At 44.4% G+C, this 8,464-nt stretch overlaps 1 pseudogene; it reads left to right on the top strand.

The window, feature by feature from the left end:
* Nucleotides 1-1,483: 1,483 nt before the first annotated feature.
* Nucleotides 1,484-8,282, top strand: LOC113573224 (annotated as a pseudogene).
* Nucleotides 8,283-8,464: the final 182 nt, after the last annotated feature.

Below are 8,464 nucleotides of genomic sequence, written 5' to 3'. Positions count from 1 at the left end.
AGCATTATGAAAGAGCTTGAAAAATCTGGCCAATATTGTATTTGAAAACCGTATGTAAACAGAGATGAAAGAAGCAGTGACATTGTAACTATCATGTCATGAGAGTGGGATGCCAAGACAATTCTCCTCAATTAAACTGGTCTTGATTTAAAGTAACAAACACGAAGAATAACATCAGACTCACCAAACATTAACAACACAACGACCGTATACATTAAGCTTCTTGTGTGTTTACATAAGATGCATGATACACACTGGGTTAAACACCAACATCTTCGACAACATGACACAAGACTTATGTACACGCATGACAATTACACACAAGGATCAGATAAACGACACGAGAGGGCATGGCACACACACACACACACACACACACACACACACACACACACACATTTGAGGGGGGAGGGGCCGTACCGTGACAGACATGATGTTACATGATGTTTGAATTGATGCTAATGGGGTTTCACATGAGAAAAGGCAATAAGAGAAAAGCTAAATGATTTGTTCTGTATCCCTCTCCTACGCATATGATTCATGTTCTTTTACTGACTGAATAGGCTACCACAAAGATCATTTTATTAAGAGATTCACACTTCACAGAATAAAACTTCACACTCTAAAAACTGCTTTGAGTGAGAAATTCATCATTATGCGATAGAAGACTACACTTCTAAAGCAAGCTCATCTTCTTCTTTTTCTCAGTAAAGTATGTTGGGCTTCTTACAGTAACAATAGCATTAACAGTTACAATAGTAATTTTTAAAAGTTCAAGTCTAATCTATGCACTAAAGAGGCAATAAGTGAATTACATGCAATTCTTAACCTCCACAAGATCATAATCCAAATATAGCCCTGAAGGGCTATCACTGAGTGTGTCACTGCATATCCAGCATGGCCACTGAGCTCGCTCTACGATTGCTGAACTGGAGTCAGAGCCTTTTAACAGGGATTACTGCAAGAACCAGATGCTGAGTGCTATTTCTGTCCAGTATCACAGTGAGAAAACATCCGCTTGCACTAGACTTCTCTAGCAGAGTAAACCTAGGAGATACTTCTCTTCCTCTCTTCTCCTCATCCTCTCTCTCTTCCTCTTTCTCAATCTCTCTCTCTTACCCCCCTCCCTGGCTCCCCTGTAATCTTTCACTGCCATGAGGCTAAAGCCGTTGATTTTTGTTTCTCACATAGTCTGCACAGGAGTGTGGGTGTAGGACAACATAACTAGATGAGAGAAAAACAGGCTGGCTCACTCTGAGATCTGACATATCATCCTCTCTGTCCATGTACTTACAGAAGCGAGTGATGCCTTCCTGTTCTCTGCTCTGTCCTTTTGCTGTGCTCCTGCCATGGGTGGAGAGGAGAGGATGACCTTGTCTACAGGTAACAGACCCAGCGCTCTGACCAACCACATCGCTCACATTGCCCGCCCGCCATCAGCCCATCAGGTGCAGACACGGTCTGGCACAGTGGTCCTGACCCAGGTTCCCACCAGCATCCATGGAAGACAGTGAGCTTGTCTTCCCCCTGGAGCACGATGAGGAGGGTTCAGAGATCAATCCCAGAGAGAGAACGCGTGGCAGGGGAGAGAGGCGAGAGGGCCGGCCAGCTTTCTGTGCCTCTGCCTTCCACTTTTCGCTCTCGCCCTCCACCCCCGGTTCTCTGGGTGAGCTGTCAGCCTCAGCTCCTGGCACCATCACAGTCAACCTCTCACAAGCAGCATCAAACAGCATCATCAAGTCCTCCTCTTCTTCCTCTGACACAGATTCCACCTCGGCTGCCTCGCTGAGGCCCAAGCCATTGCTCAGTCTGGTCAAATCGCTCTCCACCGAGATCTCACAGTGAGAGCCTGAAGTCTGTCTCTACTGGTCTGACTCCAAGCTCCACCTGCAGCCATGGAAGAAGCCAGCTCAGGCATCTAAGCCACTGGTTGGGGATGTGGCCGAGGAGCCCTCAGTCTTGACAGCACCCTCATCACTGGGGGAACACCAGCCAAGCCTGGCAGGCTCGAGGGGGCTCACTTATGGCCGAGCTGGAGAACACACGACGTAAGCTGTCTGAGGCCATGCAAGAGACGCTCAGCATGCTTAGCAAGATCATGGGCGAGGAGAGCACCAGCCCCAGAGCCCAGAGGAGGGTGCTACCTGAAAACTTGCCTTCCTCCCAGGGTTGCATGGAGGGAAGGACACCTGCTCATGGAGAGGCTCAAGAGGTGAGCCAATGCCCAGAGGAAGCTGTCTGTGAGACTGCGCCATGGAAGTCCAGGAGAGGGCTGCCGGCAGGAGTCTCACCTGACCTCTGCTGCAGGTTGGGTGATGAGGGCAGCCGCTACAAGTTCTGCACTTGCGGCGATGTCATGCAGGTAGTGGAGGTTAAAGAGCACACAAACTCAGAGCCCAGAAAGCCACAGCAGAACAGGGTCACGGCAGCACCTGCAGCATGCAGCACGTCTTTGGAGCCGAGCAGGTGGCTGGTGTGCGTTGATTTGCTGGCCTACAGGTTCTACGTGCTTCCGTTGTCATCCCACCTAACGGGGCTGTCTTTGGGCCTGGCCTGTGGGTTCATGGTTACTCTGAGTGTGGTACTGATGCTAGCACCACGGCGACTGGCAGCAACCCGGAAGCCAGCCCCCTCCCCTGATGACAGCCTGCCTACAGACTGCATCAGCAGAGAGCAGAGCGGGGTGCTGCAGGTCAGTCTGGTGCACTCTCTATCTCATAACATAATAGGCAGATCACTCTGACACTCTCATACTGTAACATGCAAGTCAGATGCTATTAGAAGGAGGCAGTAACTGTCTGGTGCAGGTATACACTAACTTATTTCATCTTAAAACATTTTGCGCTGAAACATTTTGACATAATATTATTCACACATTGACCGGGAGTTATGCTTATGCTCCATCTCCCTTTCTCTTTTTCTCTTCTCTCTCTCTCCCTCTCTCTCTCTCCCTCACACGCACACACATTTACAGCATTTAGCTGTACACACACACAAATAAATACATAAAAATTAGTAGTTAAGGTTTAGTAATATACCACTCACAGAGATTCCGGGACCTTGCAGTGTACATCTGTTCAGTATCTGTAAATTGTCCCCAAGATATTTCTTATTCATTTTAAGCGTCAGGTAGCGTCAGGTGACTGTGTGCTAGTTTGCTGCTCACATACATAAATGTTACTTTGAAATGAAATGGCACTTTTCCGACCTCATCTGTTTTTGTTTTTGTTTTTTTCATTTTATTCATTTATCTTACACATGCAGTTCTACACAGATTTTATAGCATTGAATGCCACACCCTAGTATGTTTCCTTGACACAGAGCTAAGAGTTCAGTGACAGTGTGGCAGTCACTCCCTCACTAGCGGATATCCCTCAGGGCTACTCACCAAGCAAACCCACCACAACTATGCATAGATACAGCTATCCCCTATACTGATTGGATATGCTTGTATTTTGCATGTGTGTATATAGGTCCTGTTCGCATTTGTGAAATCTTGTTGCCCTTTTGCTCAGCATTAGTAAGCAGTTCTTTTGTGTCCGGTTACTGTACTGAATACAGTGTACTGAACTATTTACTTTGTTTCAACATTTTTCCACCTGTTTTCCCTGGTTCCATAACCCTTTTGTGAATTTGCCTGATGTTTTGCTTTAATGGTTATGACTCTTGCCTGTTGTTTTTTCGCAATGTTCTGTGCCTTTTGAACTTCTGCCTTACTCTTCATTATAACAAGAGAATTCTGTCCGAGCACTCGGCTTCCTGTTGTATAATCTGTTGTATAATGAGTGCCAGTAGCCTTAATTATGCTCCTATGTGTTAACTGTGGGCCCTCTTGATGTTGCTGGAAATAAAATAGCAAACATTAATTAAACCAACATTCTGCAGCAGGTGTTTTACAAATACAGATACAAAAAGCTAAATTGTTCTCCATTCTATAGGTGTTTCTGTTGCCAGCAGTCTTTTCCAAGAAGCGCATGTGGAATAAGAAGTATCCCATCTGCATCACGCAGGCTCAGGAACAGATGTGCGGAGAGGACATCCCAAGCAGTGAGGTGGCGAAGGAATATGGCGAGCGAGGGGATAAGCCCCAGTGGCCGGAGCAGGAAGGGCCATGGACCACCACGCTGTACTTGTTTGGGTGTACGGGCAGAGAGAAAGAGGAGTGGTACCAGCACCTGCTGCTGGCAGCGAGGGAGGAGCCCCATGGTGGGCTGAGGCAAGGCGAGGCGAGGACAGGTGCGGGACTGGTGCCCCTAGACTGCTGACTCAAGCACAGCTGAGCACTGCATAGACAGTGCACTCCACTCCATGCATGCACTCCAGCACAGAGCTGAGTGCTGCATAGACAGGCAGAAATAAAGGAGTAAGTAATGAGTATCCAATTTAGGTGATGAGCTGAAACTCAACACATAAAGTGGTCTATAGTATCATGCAGTCAACTGAATGAAGTTTTGAAACTGAATTTTTTTTTGTCAGCAATTTTATATCCCTTAATGCCCTGCAACATTAAAGTTTCACAGAACTCTCTCTCTCTCTCTCTCTCTCTCTAGAGGAGTGCAGTGCTGAAGGCTTGTGTCAGGGCAGTACTGATGACCTGGCCCCCATGCTAGGTCTGAGGGAGCTGGCTGGCTCAGTGAGAGAGAGGATCCTGCTGGACTACAGCTCCTACATGGCCCACTTTGTTGCAGTAGAGAGTAGCAACCTCACACCCAGTCCCGGGCCCAGCCAGCCAGCCAGCCCCACCAACACACTGACGGTGATGCCTACGAACTTGCATATGACAGCATGGACAAGAGTCCAGAGTCTATGTTGATGAGTTGAATAGGCAAAACAATGATTGGCAAAACAGCAAAGCAAAGCCTAACTCAGCAGAACACAAGATTGTGTTCATCTATGCTAATAGTTGAACATTCAGGTGAATGTTTGGATCATAAGTCATTTTTTCTATTGTATCTGCTCATAGCTACCTCTTCCTCTTGGAAACTGCATTTGATGTAAATTAGTTATTAGCATTTATACAAATTTTCTATGAATTAGCATTTGTACAAATTTCTTATGACCAGTAAGCATTAACATACAAGCAACTCCCCTGACTGCAATCTACTCAAAATCTAATTCATACACTTATTTCCAGCTTTTCATTAAAAAAAGTAAGTACATTGAGCTGTTTCCCAGTAATTATGTTCCTCCTCCTGCTCTTGCAGCTGCAGTCATCCAGTGAACCGGGGGCCGCAAGGCCGGGGGGGGCTGGCCAGCCTGGCTCAACGCTCTGGTCGGGAGGGTCTTCTGGGACTTCCTTCGGTAGCAATACTTGGCTGAACAGGTGGCCCACAAGATCCAGAAGAAACTGAGAAGGATCAGGGTGAGAAGGGAATGCTGGAGGCAGTGAGAGGCAAGGCAAGGCTGAGCACAGTAGGTCTCTGCAGGATGTGGAGGCAAGGGCTAGCTTGCATCAGCTGAAGCCAAGCTCATTAGGCTAGACAGAGCATGAACATGGAGAGTGGTTCTACAAGGGTCCACTTGTGTAGTGTCTTTCTCCACATGGGTTTGCTTTAAGCACTGTAGTTATGAATGCATGCAGAACACACAGACTATGTATTTGCACTCCTGTACCGTGATAGGAGAGCTGTTGAATATAGCAGAATTCCACCTATCTTGTGTTGTTAAGTGGGTGAATGTTGGGCAGTTAATGTGCAGGTGGTCCAGGATCACTGCCATGAGCTTGCCAGTAGCTGCTGAAGACCTATCCAGCTTGTTAAAGTATCTCTCTCTAGTCTAGTGATGACTCAGCTTACTAATGACATAATGAGAATTTGTGTGAGAAAAAGATGCTTGCCAGACCATGCATGCATGTCCAAGTGCTTTCTTCATTAAGTGTTGTTTGCATTAATAAGTTTTATTTTCCACATGAAATAATTTGTCATTACTTGTTTTATTGAGCCTATTTTAAGTATCAATGTTGTTTGTTCTACATGACATTTCTTGCCAGACATATTTAGGACCACTATGAACTTATTTTCATTTCTATGTCACTGAGACTTACTCTATCTTTTTTGTCCTGTGGCAGTTACTTCATGAATGAGCTGACACTAGCTGAGTTGGATATGGGAACATGCATGCTGTAAGTGTTGAGTACCTCCAAACCTTAATTGGATCGCAGAGGTGAGACACATGTAACAAATATACAGAAAAATCAAAACATGCATGTGTATACCCTCTAACACTCCATGCCTGTAGTAACCACACACACACACACACACACACACACACACACACACACACACACACACCCCAAACAGACTACCATTAAGGTTCCCATCAACATGCAGAAGCCTATCGTTTTGAAAAATTGAAAACAATATCTTGTCTAGGATTTTTAGTATATATGGATATATATGGCTGGGATGACTAAGTTTTTTGTACATAGACCCCACACTTTAATATTTTTTGATGCTGTTGAATTTTATAGGGATAGAGGCACTGAAGATGGGTACGAGTAATATTTTTTACAGTGTTGTGATTATTACAGTATTTTATAGTATGTACATCATAGTCAAGGTAAAACAGTCTAAACTGAGTCTAAATAAAACAAAGCTAAAATGTCCATAGATTCTACATTTAATATTGGGCTTCTAAAAAGGAGAGACTGAGTTTAACTGCTTCTTTTAATATTTAATGATTTTTTAATATTTAATATTCTTTTAATATTTAGTGTGTTTAGATGTGCATTTGTTGGGGGGGGGCAGGGGTTGCACATGTGTGTTTTTGATGTTTATTTGTGCATGTTTGTACACACGTTTTGATGTGTATTTGTGCATGTGTGCACATATGTTTGATGCATATTGGGGCATGTGCACCCATGTCAATTTGCATTTGTACATGTATGTGTACTAGTGTTTTGATGTGTATTTCTGCATGTGTGCTTACACATGTTTTAATATGCATTTGTGTGTGTGCATATGTGTAGGCCTGTGGCTGGAGTTGGAAGTAGTCTATACTGGCTCTCTACAGATGACCCTGGAGACCAAGATGAATCTGTTTAAGCTGTGCAAAGAAAACATGTCTGAGACAGACAGCAACACAGAGACCAGCAGACTGATGGGGTAAGAATAGGCTTTCTTCATCCGAATGTATGTGTGTGTGGGGGGGGGGGACGACACAAACAAGGAATGTATAAACAAATTTTTTTATGTAGAGAAGTTAGTGGCGGATTGGTGATTGCTCACATGCCTTGAAATAGCTATGGATCATTGAAGTGCTTCTTGTGTTTCTTGAAGAGACCAAATTTTAAGACAGCAAGAGACTCTGATTTTTCGGACAGGTAGTGGGACATTATTCTGCCATCTGAATGCTAGTATAGTCTTGAGTCTTGAGGCATGTCTGCCCTGTCTCTTGAGGTCCGGTGCTTTGAGTCATACTGTACTAGAGACACAAAGGGTGCAAACTATGGTACGATGTGAGACAAGTGGGAGGGGTAGGTCCATTTTTAGCTTTGTAAGCAAGCATCAGGGTTTTAAATCTGTTGTAGTCAGTTACAGGAAGCCAGTGACGGGGATGCAGCAGAGGAGTGATATTTGTGAGCTTAGGAAGATTGAATGAGCCATGCTGCTGTATACTGCATTAAATGCAAGTGAATCTAGTGGTGTGTTCAAGGACTGCCAAGAAGGAGCTGCAGTAGTACAATCTTGATATGATAAGGGATGGGACAAGCAAATGAGTGGCATCATTGTAAAGAAATGGCAAAATCCTTCTGTATTATTATAATCTGCATGCATGTTATTAATATGGGGAAAGAATAATAACTGGTTGTACAGGACTACACTAAGTTTTCTTGCATTTTCAGACAGCATAATAAGTGCGGGCTCCACTGATGAAGAGGAGCCAATCCACTCTGCGTCCCAGGGCACTTTCGGGGATAGGAACATGCCCCCTGGGGCTGATGGGTAATACTCCTCTCCTCTCCTTTGTACCATTTCAATACTGATCATGAATCAGCACATGTGTATAACTGCCCAATTCAGAGTCATAACCAGAAAGCTGAGTCTATGTTTGAATATTAACTCTCTAGCCATGGTGGTGGGAGCATAAGTAGGAAAATCCTGTGCTTTGTGGACAAGATTACCAAGTCAAAGTATTTCCATAAAGCCACAGGGAATGAGTACATCAAGAAGAAGATTGCAGAGCTCTCCAACACTCCACCACTACTCACCGTAGAAGTTTTGGAATGCTCTGGAACTCTGGCTATCAACATTCCACCACCTACTGACCGTATATGGTACTGACAATTTTTCTATAACACAGAGGGCTTTATGCATAATCAGGATTCCAAATAAATGTGTTTTGTATAATAATAATAATAATAATAATAATAATAATAATAATTTCAATTTATATAGCACCTTTCACAGACACAAGGTCGCTTTACAATGACAGAGATGGAGGAGAGATTTTTAACAAGCCCCAC

Source organism: Electrophorus electricus, chromosome 1 (assembly GCF_013358815.1).
Source record: "Electrophorus electricus isolate fEleEle1 chromosome 1, fEleEle1.pri, whole genome shotgun sequence".
Classification (NCBI taxonomy): domain Eukaryota; kingdom Metazoa; phylum Chordata; class Actinopteri; order Gymnotiformes; family Gymnotidae; genus Electrophorus; species Electrophorus electricus.
This window is presented reverse-complemented; position numbering and strand designations above follow the sequence as displayed.